The following is a 21,455-nucleotide window of genomic DNA, read 5'->3' on the forward strand; positions in this document are numbered from 1 at the left end:
CAAACTGATTTTTAGACTAAAAGCATATACTTTCAGATTGGTTTTATAGAATTATTATATGGTTTAAAAGTTTAGTTTTAAATCAAATAAACAGGATTTTTTAACTATAATACAGTAGGATAGAGCACAGATCTAAATATGGGTATCGATAGAAAAAAGTTTGAGACATAAAAGCCGGTTTTATCGCTATGCCAATTTCTTACAGCATAACCTTTGAACTGGTAGAAATGAGTAGGTGGTGCAAGATTGATTTAAGTAGAAAATCCTTATTTATTTGTGTAAGCTTTATTGTATTTTTATATTCAAAATAAAGAAAAGCAAATTATAATAAAAAAAAAACAACCTTGGAGGAATCATTCCATTTTACCTTGAGAATCAAAAAGGAGAAATTGTAAACAAGATTTGTATGCAAAAAGCAAAGTGTATAGGGTAAAATAAAAATCATTAGCATTTAAAGGAGCATTCTGACAGTGAAACTAATTAAACAGTTTTACTAAACATAACATACGACATCATAACCTTCAAGAAAAGAGCATATTCCTTTTTAAAAGGTCGGCAGCACACCTGCAATGCCGTTAGTGTTGTGGTTGATATTGGGCGACAGTGGTCACTTACCATCACGTGAGCCATCTCGTTTGCCTCTTGTGTTGTAAAAAAAAAATAGGATTTGGAAAACGACGAAAAACTTTGACCCTCCAGTACTAACACGGCGCGTACAGCTGTTGAGTTAGCATGGAAGACTCGAACTATTTTTTTTTATTATTATTTTTAAAGGGCTTTTACCTTCTTCAGGCATATCAGTCCTATCGTACCCGGAACTGATTTCTCAAACAAAACTTTATCTACTTTCCCTAGACGCGGAAAGAGAAGCATTAATGGGCATCAATAATTTACAGAGATGTTCAAACATTTCTGGTTTAAGTTCAGCTAACATAGTTTGAATAAGACCAACATTAAATTTATTTAAGTTAAAGTGACGCATGAATTCTCTTTCCTTCGTGGTAATACGACACTCTAATAGAATATGAGTGTCGTATTAACTAGAAATTTGGGTTCATAAAATTTTTATTCTGATATATTTTGTAATCAAACTCAAATCATCTTTGTTCAAATATACTCGTTTGCAAGCATTTTTAAATCGTCATTTCTTTAGTATTGTACTGTAGGATCCGGAATGTTTTGATCTACTGAGAAGAACTCGCAATAAAATCAACAGTTACTTTTTTAAATATGTGTTAACATTATGTGTATTTATTTAAATGTACTATGTCTAAAATTATATTAAACACGTGCATGATCGACTAACATCATGCAAATTTATTATTCAAGTAATTGTTTAGCGTGTACTTGAACAGGCTTCGTTCAATAAGTGTTTTTAATAACCGTTTCCAAATAATTTAAAGGTAAGTCCAAGATATCCTTTAGTATCTTATTATGACGTTTAATATCCATTCCCATAAAAAACCTATTAACTTTTACCAAACGATACTTCAGAACAGCAAATTTGAATTTGTATTTAGTGTTAAGATTATTGTGACAGATGTTTTTAAGAAACAGTTGACTGTAATATGTTTTGATCCTTAGTTTTATGTACCTCTAAAAATTTCGATTTCACATTGTATAGAGCATAAATAATATGATAAATAGCCATTAAATTTCTGCACACGTCTTCGGTACCGTAATGCCGTGCACGTTCTTCATAATTATCGTCGTAGAAATTTAAAAACACTTCCATATAATTACACACATCTTGCTTTACTGTTATATTCTGAGGGTAAAATAATACGATGTCATTAATGGTAATCTAGTTGTATCCTATAGCTTCGCTCGTGATCATATCGTGATGTTAGTTAGCCTATAACCATCCTCAAATAATAAGCTGTCAAATGCAAAAAGAATTTTTCAAATCCGACTAATAGTTTCAGAGATTAGAGCATTTTAATAAAAAGACAAACAAATTTTTTGCTTTACGATATTAATATAGATTATCAGAGATAAGTATCAGAGAGACTTTGTGCAAAATTCGTTTGCTTATATATCTCTGTTCTGTATATTGTGTGTATAGGATTTTTTTTATGCAACTTATAATGGCAAACAAGCTGACGGCCCACCTGATGGAAAATGGTAACCGTCACCTATAGAAATGAGTAGTACTATGAACATAACAGAGTATATTGTTTCGCCCATAATACTTCCCATACGTTGCCATTCCTGAGGACTCAGCTGTTATTTCTCTGTACCCTGTAAATTCACTGCCATATCACTCACCCTTCAAACCGAAACACAGCCATGCAAACACAATTGCTTCACGGTTGAAACACGAATGGGACAGAGGTGCTTAAGCAAACGACTTTTGTACAAAGTCTTCCTCTGGTATTTCTCGTCTTCAGAATGAGTACCACATAAACTATACGATGTATTATGAGATACATTTATGGACGATAGTTACCGCATACCATCAGGTAGACCATCAGCTTGTTTGACGTACTAATTACTGTAATTAACCGGTAATTTTCAGATTAAATTATTATGTCAAGTAAACGCGTTATCCAACCAAAAACCATTTCTTTCCGGACATTATATTTGATTGTTTGTTAGTAATATTTTGTATTATCCGAAAATTATGTTAAAATCTGTTCGTGTATTAAATTTCATTCAAATCCATTTCACTGTGATAAACTGTCAACATTGACACTGTCAACATGCTGGTGTTCTGGCAAACTTGCATTATAATATTAAAAGGATTTGGACATAGATTTACACTGTCCAATCCCCTGTAGCAATGGATTAGTTGATATGCATAAATGGATCCGGGATTTAGTTATCTGTTTAATATACCCACAAAAGATAAAGTATATATATATATACGATTATTATTATGGACCTATGATGCACCTCATGCGTTGCCATTTCTGAGTACTAAGATGTTATAATTTTGCACCTTGTAATCTCAACTGTTTCACGATATGAACACGAATGGTGCAGAGGTGTCCAAGCAAACGACTTTTGTACAAAGTCTCCCACCTGTGTCACTTTGTTGAAAAATAAAAGTGTTTTAGTGAAATATAAACTTAATTATTTAACAGAAGTGTCTTCTACTAAATATAATCCTATATTGAAGACAATATTTATAAGTCTGCAAAAACAACAACACCGTGCGTTTTTTAAGACACTTTCTTCTATGCACAATCACTCTTTGGAATCAACTTCCTGCAGCAGTATTTCCGAACCGATACGACTACATAACCTTCAAGAAAAGAGCATATTCCTTTTTAAAAGGCCTGCAGCACACCTGCTATGTCTTTGCTGTTGTGGGTGATCTTGGGGAGCGGTGGTCACTTACCATCAAGTGAGCCGCATGCTCGTTTGCCCCCTGTGTTGTAAAAAATACTCGCATTCAATCCGCTAAACGCGGGTAGAAGGGGTTGTTAGTAATCGGGAGGTAAGTCTCTATTGCTATCAACATATCCTATCAGGTCGACATCCACGTGGTTCCCCCTGGAAACCATCGTGTTTAATTCTAGTTGAATTAGTCAGGATGGAGATACTGATCTGCTTTTATCATCTTCAGTCATCTCTCACTGGTGCCCCGCCAGTGTATACCGATAGCGCAGGCGAGGTTACCATTATCACTCATTAAAAAAAAATGAATGTTTATAAGTCTGCGAAAACCACAATTTTATTATTATTATTTTTTCATTTATTTGGGAAAACTAACAGTGACAAAATAAAGAATAATACATAATATCAATCAAAGAAAACATTGAGTAAATTTACCACCAACACCGTTTACCACAGTTTCGATTCAAATATAATACAAATAGCTTAAGCAAAGAAGAACAGTTAAAAATTACATGAATCTTTTAGATAGATATTTTAGATATACAATACTCGTATACAAACCGCTCTACGCTTATATCGAAGCCACAGCCCAGTTTTAATACCGTCAACAATAAGAAGGAAGATTCTCTGTCTGTTTCCATTATTGAAGCGCAACTGTGTCAATACACTGTTGTGACATCTGGACAACAACGTCATAGGTTAATTGTCATCGAATTGAATATAGTGTACGATAAATTTTAATGATAAAATATTTTTATATTTAAATATATAAGATTCAACTTACAAACAAGTATTGTTATGTACTCTACGCGATTGATATTACGTTCTCTAAATTTATTGATTGATATATATATATATATATATATAAAAAAAAACTAAACAAGATAAAAGAAAGAGCCAAATATATAAACAATAGTAGGCATATATTGACGCCATTCTTCAGTCTATCTCATACTTAAGTATGTATATAATACACACATACGTTATATATTTATATACATATTATATATTATACATGTGTATAAGAGAGATAAAATTCATATATTAAAAATCTAACGCTGACGCTGTCTGTACATGTAAGGTGATGAAGAAAAAATTAAATTTAAAAGCGTTCTTAATTAGTGCAACAGAATCCAAAATAGAATTTTTTTGAATTTTTTTACTGTCTGTCTGTGTGTTCTTTCTGGTATAGCATAAAAAATACTGCGTCAATTTCAAAGTTGTCTTTTGAAAGTCTAATTGCAAATCTGATATATTTTTAATATTTTTTTTTATACCATTGAGGTGGCAAACAAGCATACGGCCCACCTGATGGTAAGCGGTTACCGTAGCCTATGAACGCCTGCAATACCAGAGGTATTACGCGCGCGTTGCCGACCCTGAAGAAACCTCTTTACCCCCTTTTGAAGAACCCCATGCTGTAGTCTCTAGGGAAAACCTCGGCAGGGAGCTTATTCCATAACCTGAGTGTTCGTGGGAGAAAGCATCTCTGAAATCGCTGAAATCTTGATATGCCATCTTCCATATGATCTATATAATAGAATTTTCTATTTCTAAAATCCACGTATACGAAGTAGCGGCCAAAAAACTGTCTTATAAAAGCTATAAGTATTATAAGCAAATTTAGCTCTGAAAAAAAGCAACGTTTTCAATCTCGATAAAAAATTTTCTATCTAAGTATTCTTAATTTAAAATATAGAATTAGAATCCATATTTCATATATTTGCTAGGCTAGAATACAATGACTACATAGTATAAAACAAAGTCGCTGTCGCTATCTGTCCGGTCCTTATGTATGCTTAAATCTTTAAAACTACGCAACGAATTTTGAAGCGGTTTTTTTAATAGATAAAGTGATTCAAGAGGAAGGTTTATATGTATAATACATGCATAATATATTAGAGGAACACTGATAAATTTAGAGGTTTCACCAGAGGGAGACTTTGTACAAAAGTCGATTGCTTGGGTACCTCTGTCCCATTCGTGTTTCAACCGTGAAGCAGCTGTGTTTGCATGGCTGTGTTTCGGTTTGGAGGGTAGGACATGGCGTGAATTTACTGGGTACAGAGGAATAACACCTGAGTCCTCAGGAATGGCAACGCAGGGGGGTGTCATGGGCGAAACAGTATACTCTGTTATGTCCATGGTACTGCTCATGTCTATAGGCGACGGTTACCACTTTCCATCAGGTGGACTGTCAGCTTGTTTGCCATTATAAGTTGTATAAAAAAAAAGTTTCTAATGTGATATGATGTAATGTGTACCCGCACGAAGCCGGGACGGGTCGCTAGTATACTATATAAAACATATTGAAGATTTATTTAATGATTTTTATTTAATTAGTAATGTTCTTTTTTATTATTATTACAAAATTTCAGAATTACATAAAACATGTATTAACATGTACATATTAACATATTATATAACATGTATTAACGTTCGAAAACTACGTAGGTTTATACTATATTAATGCGAAATAGTTGCCATTCCTGAGGACTCAGGTGTCATTCCTCTGTACCCTGTAAATTCACGCCATATCCCACCCTTCAAACCGAAACACAGCCATGCAAACACAGCTGCTTCACGGTTGAAACAGGAATGGGACAGAGGTACCCAAGCAATCGACTTTTTTACAAAGACTCTCTCTGTTCAAAGTTTAACCAATTAAAGAGTTGCCATTCCTGAGTCTGCATTACTAACAAACTTACTGGGTGAATTTACTGGGTACAGAGGAATAACACCTGAGTCCTCCGGAATGGCAACGCATGGGGGATATCATGGGCGAAACAGTATAGTTTAGAAGTAAACTCTATCAAATCTTAAAAAAAAATATCCAAAATTCTTTCAAAATTAGTGACGTACCTAATCGCAAATTTTATATGAAATTTACGAATATGTATTGAGCACCTTCTTTTGGGAAAATAATTAATTATAAAGACATAACAGCACGACTCGGTAAGTCGTATTGTGTGACGATTCCGATTGAATCGGTTTATTTTGGTGTTGCGATTCATCGTTCAGATTACGGTGTCATTGTCGTCTAAATATAATGAGTAAGACGTCATGTATTGTAACTGTGATATTAATTTAAAAGCGGCGGCCATACTGTAGGTTTGTTTATGTTTTATGGGTACAGCATACTGTACATTTATTTAATCTTTATATAGAAACTATAGATTGAGTAACTATTTCATTGATGGTAATTTTGTGCTACTCATTAGTAATTCTTTTTTAATGGATGAATATGGAATGGTAACCTCGCCTGCTTTAAAGGTATACGCTGACAGGGCACCAGTGAGAGATGATAGGTGACGATGAAAGCAGGTCAGTTAGCCCACTGTGAAAAATTCCATTAGAATTAACCACGATGGTTTCCAGGGGGAACCGCGTGGAGGTCGACTTGATAGGGTGTATTGCTGACAATGACAGACTCCATTACTACCAATCCCTTCCCCCTACTGGGGAAGTTGATGCTTTTGCACCAATAGGACTATGTTTTTTAACCATATAGAACTATGTTTTGGTTATGGTGTAGGACCAAGATACAAAAATAGTCTTGTTTTTTTATTATCAATTCGCATTAGTAAATCCTAAGATTTACTGATAAAACCTAAGATATTTAGTAACGTGCTGTCATATATATATATATATATATATATATATATATATATATATATATATATATATATATATATATATATAAACATTGTTTATGTAAGACAAGGATTCTGAGTCGAGCTACTGCAATTTATAAGCAAGAAATAACAGGATTTCTTTATTTTTCCCAAGTATAAATAAATAAATATTATTTATATATTTATCCATTATAACAATTATAACATCATAACAATAAAAACCAAATCAATGTTATAACCCTAATGCTTACATATAAAGTGTGCGCACGTGTGTGTTCGTGTGCGCGTGTCTGTGTGTGCGTGTGAGTGCATGTGCGTGTGTGTGTGTGTGTGTGTGTGTGTGTTTGCGTGCGTGCGTACGTGCGTGCGTGTGTGCGTGTATGTGTGTGTGTATGTTTGTGTTTAAAATAATAGTTTCAAGACCCCTAAATTTAAATGGAGTAACTATTTAAAAAAATATATAAGGAATAGAAGAACTAGTGACAAATATAGTCCTAAAGATAAGTAAGAAGTGCCAATATTATGGTCATTAAGTTAGATAACCACATAATCTGTGGGAAAGGAAGTTTTCTTTAATAGCAACCCATACAAGCAAACGCAGTCTAGAACAAATCCTCACAGTATAAATGAATAAATGATTTATTTTTCTTCACCTGCCCGTTTAAAACCGGGGCAGATTACTAGTGTTACAATAAAACAACTAAAATTCCGTCAATGAAAATAACATTAAAACTTATTGAAATTAGATAAAATTATTTACAAATTACAAGTATGGACTGATAAGTGTTTAAATGTGTGTGTGAGATGGAGCAATGACCTCCGACGGGTTGAAGGGTTGAAGTCAATAAATTTAGATGAAGTCAGATTATCTAATTAATAACTTTAAACGCATTATATTATTTCTAAAGCTTGTAAAAATAATGGTATCAACGAATACTAGCTTTTACACGCGACTTCGTCCGTGACCGGGATATGTTCAGTGTCCGAAATAAAAGTGACCCTATTGTGCTCTATCCTAAATACGAATGACTGGGGGGAAAAGGATTGTTAGTAATGGAGACTGAGAATCCCATTGCTAGCAATATACCCAACCAGGTCGACCTCCTCGCGGTTCCCCCTGGAAACTATCATGGTTAATTCCTGATGAATTATCATGATGGGCTAACTGGCCTGTTTTCATTCTCATCGATCACCCTTCACTGCCACGCCAGCGTATCCCGTTAGCGCAGGCGGGGTTACCGTACCATTTTCACCCATCAAAAAAAAATACGAATGACTGGTTAAACCGTTAATGCACCAAGAGATAGCAAACGTACTTTCACATTTATAACATCAAGTAAGGATTTCTAGTCGCCACGTGGATCCGGCATAAAATGGGCCAACCCTTCCATTCCCGTGGGTGTCGTAAGAGCCAAATAAGATAACTTTATGGTCGATTGATAAGCAATGGTGTTTCTCTTAACACAATCAACATCATCATTTCAGTCGTCCAACATTCGGGGAGTATTTTTAATAGTTGCCATGCTTGGCATGCGGGTTGGCAACCACTTTGACTTTTAGGATAGATAAGCAGCAGTATCCTCCTTAAAGCAATCATTGTCATCATTTCAGCCGTTAACTGTCCAATGTAGAACATAAATCTTCCCCATACAGGAAGTTTTATCAGTAGTTGCCATGCTTGGCAAGCGGGTTGGCAACCGTTTACGCTTTTAGAGATGTTGCTGCCCTACTCTCTACCATTCAGTTCCTTCAGTAGCCTCTTACGACGGAAAGGAAGGGGTGGCATATTCTATGCTGATTCTATGGGATCACACAGTTAAAACATTACCCAAGACTAATAGCGGTTACTAACTCATTTGCCAAGCGTGACAATAAGGGATATAAGAGATTTTTTTTATAAAAATATTTATTTCGTCAGTCTTTTTTTTTACAACTTAGAATGGCAAACAAGCTAACGGCCCACCTGATGGAAAGTGGTAACCGTCGCCTATAAACATGAGCAGTACCATAGACATAATAGAGTATACTGTTTCGCCCATTATACCCCCCATGCATTGCCATTTCTGAGGACTCAGGTGTTATTCCTCTGTACCCAGTAAATTCACGCCATATCCCACCCTTCAAACCGAAACACAGCCATGCAAACACAACTGCTTCACGGTAGAAACACGAATGGAACAGAGGTACCCAAGCAATCGACTTTTGTACAAAGAATTGTCGTAGAATACCGACGGATCTGACAAATATTACATATATAGATCCGTCAGTATTCTACGACTGTGACGATTCTACTATCATTTTTATATATTCTTTCTTTCGTGATGTCTTTAATATCTACTCATGACAGTTATCGTAATCCTTCAGCTGAACTCACGATTTGTTTGCTCAGAAGAATGAACGCAAATTCGAGGGTTGATATAAATAGAAAAGGATATCACGCTACGTCGAATCGAAGTAATGGTATCTTATTAAAGTGTGTGGATTTATAATCATGTTACATACATACAAAAATTTTACCAGAGGGGGACTTTGTACAAAAGTCGATTGCTTGGGTACCTCTGTCCCATTCGTGTTTCAATCGTGAAGCAGCTGTGTTTGCATGGTTGTGTTTCGGTTTGAAGGGTGGGATATGGCGTGAATTTACTGGGTACAAAGGAATAACACCTGAGTCCTCAGGAATGGCAACGCATGGAAGGTATCATGGGCGAAACAGTATACTCTGTAATGTCCATGGTACTGCTCGTGTCTATAGGTGACGGTTACCACTTTCCATCAGGTGGGTAGTTAGCTTGTTTGCCATTCTAAGTTGTATAAAAAAAACATACAAAACGTAGGATAAAAAAAAATAATGAAAGAAATATACGGAGTTCAGTTACAAGGACACCTAACTACCAAAAAATACCTCCTGTATTTTTTATGGATGACAATGAGATGGGCACCTATCTTGTTTGCGTTATATACACTGATAAGCAATAGTAAGAGATGATAAGTGTGGATGGAATCAGTTCAGCTAGCCCATCGTGGCAAGTTCTGCAAGAATCAATCACAATGGTGTTATATTGCTGGTAATGGGGCTATCAGATACCAATACTAACAGACCTTTTTCCTTTACCTAGGGGAGTTCTAAATAGATGATAATGGAATGGTAACCCCGCCTGCGCTATCGGTATATACTAGCGAGGCATCAGTGAGGGATGATAGATGAAGATGCAGCAGGTCAGTCAGCCCATCGTGATAAGTTCAACAATAAATCACGATGGTTTCTAGGGAAACGGCGAGGAGGTCGACCTGATGGGGTTTATTGTTAGCAATGGGATTGCTAATTCCTATTACTAACAATCGCTTCTCCCCCCTCAACTAGGGGGGTAAATACTGTTAGGTAGTGTTCCTCTATCTATCATGACCAGATAGGCCGTGTAATATCAGAAATAAGAGTTGTCCATCTTCAAAATTGGCATGTATGTATAAGGTATCAAATTCGATTAATTTAAGAATAGACGTATAATCTGTGTTCCTTCTATGTTCCTTCTATATACCTCTTAAGGTAATCCAGTGAGAAGATACATAAATACGAGAATATACATCTAACCTAATGTTATGAAGAGGGAATATATTTGATATTTTTGGTTTATTTTTAAATAATTTAAATAAATACAATAAACAGATAAGACAAAGATAAGAGAGAGAGAGAGAAGATATTTTCTTTGTAATGAATAAACTCAAAATATACATAACGGATTTTAAAAATTCTTTCACTTATAGAAAGCTACATTATCAACGAATAATAAGAACTGTATTTTATTTTCAAAAATGGAACATACGAAGCCGGTACGCGTGCTTAGTATAGTAAATAGTTATTTGTCTACATGGCCAGTTCTATTATAGTTCCAGGCTAGTAATCGATCCGGCTGCTCTTTCCCTAGCGTGTTATAAAAAGAGATTACGAGAGAAAAATTTTACGTAACTGTGATCATTACGCTCATGGGAATAAAACCCCTATATATATCTGGAGTTTTATTTTAATTCATGGATATACGTATTATATATTTTTCTTGTTGCCAGTGGACTTATTTTTTTTTTATTGTTTGGTTTAAGGGCAATCCCGAATACGCTATCGGTATACGCTGGCGAGGCACCAGTGACGGATTATTTGTAGGTGAGTATGAAAGCAGATTACGATAGTTTTCAGAAGAGACAATATGATTGATCTGACAGATCTACTGTTACCATGAGTCGTTGTTAATGGATAATAATCTAGACGAGTGGCGGTCCTCCACCGTGCGTTTTTCAAGGCACTTTCTTCCACGAACAACCACTCTTTGGAATCAACTTCCAGCAGCAGTATTTCCGAACCGATACGTCAAAATAACATTCAAGAAAAGAGCATATTCCTTTTTAAAAGGCCGGCAGCACACCTGCAATGCCGCTGGTGTTGTGGGTGATCATGAGCGGCGGTAGTCACTTACCATCAGGTGAGCCGCATGCTCGTTTGCCCCCTGTGTTGTAAAAAAAATAAATAAATAAGGGAATGATAATTGCGTCTGCACTATTGCTGTACAGGCGGGATACCAGTGAGAGATGACAGGTGAGGATGAAATCAGGTCAGTTAGCCCATTGTGATGAATTTAATATGAATTAACCACGCTGGTTTCCAGGGAAACCGCATTGAAGTTGACTTGAGAAGGTATATTGTTAGAAATGGGGTTTAACAATATGATTGCTAACAAGCTGTCTCCCCTGTTATCATGGGTCCACTGGTCTCTGTTTCCAGCAATCCCTTTTCACAACTTGTTCAAGTTACTTTTGGCGTTTCTTCGTAACATTTGACAGAAGAAAAAACAGCTTTCGTATCGGAAATGAGATGAGTTACTTCGAATGGAATCGAAATCATTGGGCATACTTTACTGTAGGGAGACTTTCTTCAAAAGTCATCTGCATGGATAACTTTGTTTGTGTAGGCCGTCAGCTTGTTTGCCATCCTATTAATATATTAAACTAGCTTTCCCCCGTTACTTTTTACGCGTGGATTTTAGAAGTGAAATAAACAAAAAAATGTACTACTTCTAGACTGCGTATCAAGATACCAGATTTAAAATTAGACTTTCAGGAATACAATTGTGAAGAATTTTGGTCCTGATAGACCTAATTGGATACAATGCAATTGATGGATGCAAATGCAAAAAAAAAAACTTCATATCTGCCATATATAGACATCGTCTAGTTGGCATTTTCTTATATTAGTAAAATCTGAAAAGTTGTATGGATGTATGGATATTTGTTACTCTTTCACGCAAAAGTTACTGTACGGATTTGAATACACGCGTAGGCTATATCCTAACTTAATTTATAAGATATTTTTTTGTATTGATTCACGTAAGCGAAGCCGTGAGATATAGCTAATTCTAAATACAACAGAATTTCGACTATCCGAAGATCGATTATCCGGATATTCGATTATCCGGAATTATGGTTCGCGGTTCTAATTACCGAATTAGAAATGGTATTATATATTAATTGGACAAATAGATAGTATGTAATCCATTATCTTTATACCTCGTAGTTTTTTTTAAATGGTATTATCTAAATGTACATGTTAATTTACATAACAAAAAAAAATATTTAAATATAATTATTGTTTGATTAAACTTTGAAATCGATTATCCGGATTTTCGATTATACGGAAAACCCTTGGTTTTATTTGATTCGGATAATCAAAATTCTACTGTACTATTAAAAAAAATACATATAAGTTTTCAAATTCTAGCAAAGATTCTACTAATATTAAGCAGAGATTGTACTAGATACCTAATAGACGTATTTTACCTTTTTTGTTTTATAAATACAATACATATTATAGATAGAAAATACCCAAATCATTATAAATAAACATGAATAATCATCTTAATATTACGCAAGAATCGAACCCGAGACCAATGGAGTCCATACCCTTTACCGAAATCCCTTCACCTTCAAGGGATTTATCACACAAATCTGTTAGGGCGTGTATGTTCATAATAATATTTACTTCCTGCTTTAGAAGTCACGTCAGCCTTGTTTGCTTACACACGCGCGTGTCAATTTCAGAACTTCTTAGACTGAATCAGTGTGGAAATATCGCCAAAATACTGTTACACGTGCTCCAATATTTGATCAAAATGTACCATAATTGAAATAAAAACTTTTTATGACAGAACAAATACATAATTAAATAAATCATCATCATCACTATAGTCCTTAACTGAACATAAATTTCCCTCTTGGTTTTGTCAATAGTTGCCATGCTTTGCAGGCGGATTAGTGACCGAAGTTAGGTTTTAGAGGTGTTTGAAGAGGGACGCTGCTATCCATCCCTCGCTCTCCCTTAGTCGCCTCTTACGACACCCACGAGAAAGGAAGGGGTGGCCTATTCTATGCCGGGATCAGACAGCAAATACGACCACTACGGAATACCACCATTATCATCACAGAATATATTATGGTCCCCATGGTACTCTTCGTGCGTTGTCATAACTGAAGCAAATATTGCAAGATTATTTTATTTAGATCAAAATTAAATATTCGAAAATTACTATTGTGATATCTATATACGTATGTCTATATATCTACTTGTATATCCATATCTGTGACCAAACCATTACTAGGATTATACGCGTGTAATAGCCAATCTAGTTCTGTCATAGAGCTATGCGAGTGATTCATGGCCATTCCCTAAACCACTCTCATTCATTCCGTATGTGTATGGTCGGTAGATATTCTATAATTTTATATATTAATTTTACTAGCTATTAGTTTAGCTTCGTCAATCTATATTCTATTTGAATCCTTCAAAAAGGGTAAGTTTCAAAAGTTTTCTAAGGGCTAGCGACACGCGCGTGTTATTTAAGTGGTCATAGACTCTGTGACTGGTAACCATCAGACGAGATGTTTGCTTGTTTTCTGCCATAACAGTATAAAAAAAATATATAGATTTTCTTCCATAAAAATCCGGTTTAAATAACTTATGAAATTAGCATGAGACCAATACTGGAGTTAATTGTTTCGAATAGAGACGTTAAACTACAACATGTGTTGTATAAATGTATTAATTTAATTTCCATCGATAAAATCGATTTAGTTGTCAAGCAGGCCAATCGATTTTGTTTTTGGCAGGTAATTTTTTTTTGTGTAATAGGCCAATTTGGGAAATTTTTTTTTAATACGTATCGGGTTTAAAGTTCGGGGTTGTTCCTTCAAATATTTGTTGCCTGGTTTTTTATATTTATTGAATTAGGTGTTATTTGATGGCGAATTTGATAACACTGCTTATTTGATTAGAATTATTTTGTTTAATTCCGCTACCATTAATACTAATTGTAGCGGAATTAAACAAAATAATTCTACATACATACGTCTGGGATTGCCAACACTCGAAAATTGACCACCATCATTACTACCAGAAATTCTACAACATTCCATATTAGCTCTCAATCTCCGACTGCCATTTCATCCACGTACATTATGCGACACGTGTTTCAACTATAAACGTGACATCTTCAGGCAAATTATTAGATCGCTGCTCGAAGCCGAAGTGTTAACCGTTCGGCACCCGAACTGCGAACTGGTTCTTCGTAATAAAAAATATCCGGAGACCAAGAGGTTTCTGTGATATTGTGACATATATAGTTATATGGTTTTCAATAACCATCATTTGTCTTTGCATTGTAAGGACTATAGGACTATGAAATGTTTGTACTTTATTGGTTTATCTTGTGATCGTCCAGAGAGACGCCGAGACTCGGATAGATGACCGCATCAATAAGACTTATAGCCTGGACTCGAGCACGGACTCTCTGTCGGTGTCGTGGAGTAATAGTTCCAATCATTTTTACTTATAAGAAATGGATGTTTTCTATGATATTTTGTTTTAATGAAAGCTCTCATACGAAGAGATTATTATACTCGTATTTTATCATCGACGTAAAGAGAATGTGTCTTTTTTTTATTTGGACATGACAGTTTTTTATATCAGTTCTTAAATATGTTTGAATTAAGTAGACTAAGTCATAAGACGAGCTAATATAAAATTATCTATATTATCATTTCAGCCATTACCCATTCACAGCTGGTCATAGGCCTCCCCCAAAGATTTTCGTAAGGGACGGTCCTGAGCAATCATATGGGGATATCATGGACGAAACAGGATACTCTGTTATGTCCATGATACTACTCATATCTATAGGCAATGACTACCACTTACCATCAGACGGGCCGTCAGCTTGTTTGCCATTCTAAGTTGCATACAATATATCTACTGACTCCCTGAAATGCATTTGCGTTCGTCACTCCATCTAGTGGGGGAGGTCGTCCTTCACTTGCGTTTGCCTGTACGAGGTCGCCACTCATAAAACATAACATAAAATATTACTTATTAAATCCTAATAATACCGTAGTAGTGCTATAGCTCAGTTTTTTTTTGGTGATAATGGAATGGTATCCCTGCCTGCGCTATCGGCATACGCTAGTAGTGCATCAGTACGATATGATAGGTGAAGATAAATGCAGGTGATCCTGATGAATTCACTTAGACTAAACCAAGATGGTTTCCAAAGAAATCGCGTGAAAGTCCTTATATATTGCAATTATAGAAACTATTTGACCCTATTTCTGACAATTCATTCCTCCCCTAATAGCTCGGTTGGATAACGCTTACCTGAGCTACGAAAATTTTAAGATTGAATCTCAGTACAAATTTCTGAACTATTCAAATTCATGTTTGGAACATTTAAAAAAATATTATTACCTGCTTTATGCTTCGGAAGGTATGTGAAGCCTACATCTGGTAAGCTACACAACAGGCCTTGTTTAAAGATGACGGCCTACGAGTATAAATTATTTGAATTCGTGTTTAAATATTAAAAAAAATATTAACATCTGCTTTGTGCTTCGGAAGGCATGTGAAGTGCACGTATAGTAAGCTACATCACAAGCCTTTTTGTATAAAGATGACGGCTTAGAAATTATTCAAATTCATGTTTGAATATTTAAAACTTTATTATCACCTGCTTCGCGCTTTGGAAGGCATGTGAAGTGCACGTCTGGTAAGCTACATCACAAGCCTTTTTGTATAAAGATGACGGCTTAGAAAATATTCAAATTCATGTTTGAGTATTTAAAAAAATATTATCACCTGTTTCGTGCTTCGGAAGGTATGTGAAGTGCACGTCTAGTAAGCTACGTCACAGGCCTTCATGTATAAAGATAGTGGCTAAGAAATTATTGACAATAAATACCATATGTTCACGCTCACACGATTACACTAGCGATACTAGCGATCCGACCCGGCTTCGCACGGGTACATAAAGTTTTCAAATATAGTTTATGTTATATACTAATCATGTTGCTTTCTATAGGTGAAAGAATTTTTAAAATCCGTTGAGTAATTTTTGAGTTTAATTATTACAAACATATAATTAAATATTTTCTTTTTTTTAATACGGGTATAAAACACTATAAACTTTTTTTTTCTATACAACTTAGAATGGCAAACAGGCTGACGGCCCACCTGATGGAAAATGGTAACCGTCGCCTATAGACATGAGCAGTACCATGGACATAACAGAGTATACTGTTTCGCCCATGATATCCCCCATGCGTTGCTATTCCTGAGGATTCAGGTGTTAATCCTCTGTACCCTGTAAATTCACGCCATATCCCACCCTTCAAACCGAAATACAGCCATATAAACACGACTGCTTCACGGTTGAAACACGAATGTATATGAATGAATGAATTCTTTATTGTGTATACTATGGTAATTACAGGATAATTACAGGTAGGTAATATGATGTACAACACAGTGTACCCGCTACGGGCGTACAATATCATAATTATGAAAAATTACAATACATATACAGTTTCATTACAAATAATCAAAATAAATTACAATAAACACTTTTATTGTCCTTTTTCTTTGATTCGTTATTGAAATATTCTTTCAAATTGTAAAAACATTTCTCAATAAGCCCCATTTTTAACGTTCTATATGTTTACATTGTCACAGTTAAATAACTAGTTAGTTAATTAGAATTAACAGAAATATTAATTATTTCAAACAGCGATCTGCCTGAATTTGCCTAAAGATGCCTAGTTTAGAAATGAAACATTTGTTGCAAAACGTGTATGGACTGAATGGCGGTTGGCGATTTATGAAAAATATGGTAGATTGTAGAACTTTTGATAACAACATTAATAAACAATCTTCAAGTGTTGGCGGTAGCACGCAAGTGGTAACTAATTGTAGTGGAATTAAACAAAATAATTCTAATCAAGTCACTAGTGATATGGATTTCTAAAAAATAACACTTAGTTCAGAACACTTAAATAATTAAGTGGATTTGCATATATTTTTACACAGACAGACCGTTTATCCTAGATTTGCATATATATTTTATATCCTTATTAAATATAGTATTTATTTAATATTATTATTTCCAAAGTTCCCTTCCTTTTTTCCACATTAATTTCCTTCATACCGTAGGTGGAGGAAACCACCAACAAATGCATTCCCAAAGAGGGTTGACGTCAGGCAGGCGGCCGGTCGTATAACTATAAGCCAAATCTTTTTGTAATATGGATAAAAAAAAACATATTACGCCGACCCCAAATAATAATTGGGATAAAGGTAGGAAGATTAAATATAGTATTATATATTTTAAATAATTTATTTATGAATATATAACTATACAATATATAACACAGCTCAGTTACACAAGAAAACAAAATCTAATTAAACTTCATGGAACATCATTGATGCAATTATAAATACTTAATTAAATTAATCAATTCAGTGAACAGAATCATAGCTTTTAATTAAATTGAATGAATATTTTGAAATTTAACAGCTATTCCGAAATTATACTATACTAACTGTAACTCGCGACTTTGCTTGTTAACCATATTTTATTTAGTAATAAGCATAAGAAACTTCGACGTTTGTAATATTAAAAGTAGTTTAATTTTGTTGACAGAAGGATGGGATCACATGAGGGGTGATGTTATCCATCACCCCTATATATGTAAGCATCTTTGGTTTCTATGGAATGATGGTGTCTATGGAATGGTCCATGATGGTTTCTATGGAAACCATGTTGGATTAATGCATGACCGTAGCTAGGGGAGAGGGAATATTTGAGAGACAATACCCTATCTTAGAAGGCCCAATGCCTACCTTAAAATAAAAGGCCCCAAGAAAATTAAACAGATTTTTCGAAGTCACTTAATTAGGACTTCTGCCTTTTGGGTAGACCAAAAGTTATTTTGCCCTACCTTAAACATGGGTCTAGCTACGGCCCTAGATTATTGGCATCATTTTTAGAAATAAACACTGTCAAATCATTGTCGTTTGCCGCAAACTGATATTACAATATTGTTAAAAAATTTGTGAGTACACATTATGTTTTAACTGTAAATTTAACCGGATTGACTTACGTATGTTTTAGTTTTGACTAGTTTCGGAACCATCCGGAACCCTTAAACATGATCCTTAATCATAGTTCTAATATGATTGCAAGCTACTTGAAACTGCTATGAGAATTGTCGATGATCCCAGGCTCACAAGCGGTATCGAACCCTTGAGTCTTAGGAAAGATTTTGCCTCACTCTGCATGTTCTACCGCTTGTACAAAGATTTGTGCTCAGAGAAATTGTTCAATATGATGCCCACAGCTACTTTCTACCATCGTACGGCTCGCCGTCGGCAGGGAGTTCATCCTCATGTCCTACAGCCTCAATGGTTGCGTACTGCGCGGTTTCGGAGATGTTTCCTCCCACGATGGTTTTCCCAAGAGCCTACAGCATGGGGTTCTTCAAAAGGGGTTAAAGAGGTTTCTTCAGGGTCGGCAACGCACGCGTAATACCTCTGGTATTGCAGGTGTTCATAGGCTACGGTAATTACTTACCATCAGGTGGGCCGTATGCTTGTTTGCCATCTCAGTGGTATAAAAAAAGCTACATAAACAATAGTACCTATAAACTAATTAATATAAAAGTGTGTTTGTTTGTTAACTACCTTAACGAATTAATCTATCATCATAAAATTTGGTATATACGTACTATTTAGGATAAAGAATGTCATGCGAAGTTGCCGGTAAATATTAGTCCAGAAAAATATTAACCTCCTCTAAGCAGTCGGGTAAATTGATAATGAAATAGCCAAGTAAATCAGTCGAGTATATTCGATAAACGTTCATTGAGATAAGAAGATCTAACAAGATTAAGGATTACCCGGGAGACAGTGCTTGTATCCCTTTTTAGTGTAATAGCGTTTTAAGTACAGTTAAGTTTCTTTTATTACCTACTTTGTCTGCGTACCTACTTTAATTGTCTCATTAAGTAAAGTATTACTTTTATTTTCTTTCTCCGAACAAATAAATGACCTTAGATAAATAATCTCTCGACAAACGTTTAGTCCGAAATATTTAGTACAGCCCTATTTTTTATTTTTGTATGAGTAAATTTGTATTATAAACCACGCATAAACGTACACTGTTCGTCAGTGTGCGTGAATAGGGTTGCCACAGTTACAGAAATTTTAAATTTTGCTTATCCTACTCGTGTTTCTGACATTAAGCAGTTTGCATGGCTGTGTTTCGGTTTGGAAGAAAAGATATGGCAGTAAAATTACAAGATACGAAGCCATAAAATCGAAGTACTCAGAAATGGCAACGCATAAGGGCTACCGTGGCTATAATAGTGAATTCTGTAATGTCCATGGTGTATCCCATAAAATGAACCATCTTATTTTCTATTCTAAGTTGTAAAACAAAGCTGTGTGCGTATTAAAGAATGGTATACAATCTGAGTACGGCATAAAAAAAGTACTTAAAAATGTAATAAAAGAAGGAAAAGGTAATAAATCCTCTTAATCGCAGATAATTAGTATTGGGCTTCAGACAGACAGATGTCGCTAGGTGTTGCATTTTAAAATTCATTTAAATAATAAAATAATAATGAAATACAATTACAGTAGATAATTATCGATTCTTCGAATCCGATACTTTTTTATGACTTCTAGTAAATTAACAAAAAAAAATTATAAATGTTTATTAATGAGGAAAAAGCAAAATAAAAACCAAAATTAAAAAGAATTATTATTAAAACAGATCTAGGAACCTACAAATGATATTAATATTTCTCGAATGTGCATAAAATATTAAAGTTTTTCATTTACCGCTGTTTAATAAAAGCCATTTACTTGCTCTTTTTTTTACTTCCAAGCAAAAAGTTCTTTCAATGATATAGAACCTCTCTCCTAACATCGCAGATGCGACGTTTCATTTTATATATCTAGAGGAAGTAATAAAAAAAAGTGCGACAAATAGAAACGCAGTACAAGAAAAGAATAGACGGAGAGAAGAAAAAAAATCAAAATTAAATGAAACTTGATTTTGGTTTGAAGGGTGGGATACAGCGTGAACTTACAGGATACAGAGGAATAACACCTGAGTCCTCAGGAATGGCAACGCATGGGGGGTATCGTGGGCGAAACAGTATACTCTGTTATGTCCATGGTACTGCTCATGTCTGTAGGCGACGGTTACCACATTTCGATGTATTCAATGGTTTTCGACCTGACAGGGCGAATTGCTAGCAATGTGACTGATAATCCATATTACTAACAATTCCTTCCTATTGATAAGATAGGTTTAATCAATGTACAGTATCAGTAATAAAAATGTACGATCAGATATAATTATGTAAATCGTGTTTCATATGAGTGAGGATTAATGTGTCTTCGTAGCTAGCGTGCATGCATAAAACATAGTTTCCTTTGATGAAATGAAATAGTAATCCTACGTTTACTATCAGCATATACTGGCGGGACACAAATGTGAATGAAAGCAGGTCAGTTCGCTCATCATGATGAATTCGACAGTAATTAACCACGGTGCCTTGTGGTCCCAGCATAGAATAAGCCACCCCATCTTTTTCAGTGGGTGTCGTAAGAGGCGACTAAAGGAGGGCGAGGGATGGGCAGCAACGTCCCTCTTGAAACATTTCCAAAGTCTAACTACGGTTGCCCATCCGCCTACCAAGCGTGACAACTACAGGCTAAACCCCTAAGGGGAAGGCTTATGTTCAGCAGTGGACAGTCAAAGGCTGATATGGTGATGGTAATAACCACGGTGATTTATGTAATATTTGTTTAATATATTCATATACATGAATATTTATATTGTATATTTATTTACATGTATATTTATACAATCTCTATTGTATGTGTTGTAATTTTTTTCACCGCATAATAAAATTTCTGTTTAGCCAAAGGTTGACTGCGAGAGAATGCTATATAGTATTAAGTCCGCCTTTTGTACCAGACATTTTTTTTTTTTGTAATGTGTGTAATCAAAGAATAAATAAATAAATAAATTTCCAGGAGGAATCGAATGCAGGTCAACCTGATAGGCTGTATTAGCTAGTAATAGAATTATTAGTACTCAT

General features: G+C 34.9%; 1 protein-coding gene across 3 annotated transcripts in view; it reads left to right on the forward strand.

The window, feature by feature from the left end:
- LOC113517162 (octopamine receptor beta-2R) overlaps window positions 1–21,455 on the forward strand; it is a 247,966-nt gene that overhangs the window by 35,417 nt on the left and 191,094 nt on the right. For 2 of the 3 annotated variants that reach the window (XM_052896836.1, XM_052896834.1), the window contains exon 2: window positions 11,073–11,133. The exons of the other annotated variant lie outside the window; for it this stretch is intronic. The gene's annotated coding sequence lies outside the window, so the exon portion shown is untranslated. The remainder of the gene's footprint in view (window positions 1–11,072; window positions 11,134–21,455) is intronic. 3 annotated transcript variants of the gene reach the window in all.

Source organism: Galleria mellonella, unplaced genomic scaffold, assembly GCF_026898425.1.
Source record: "Galleria mellonella isolate WM207_F2 unplaced genomic scaffold, CSIRO_AGI_GalMel_v1 utg35, whole genome shotgun sequence".
NCBI lineage: Eukaryota > Metazoa > Arthropoda > Insecta > Lepidoptera > Pyralidae > Galleria > Galleria mellonella.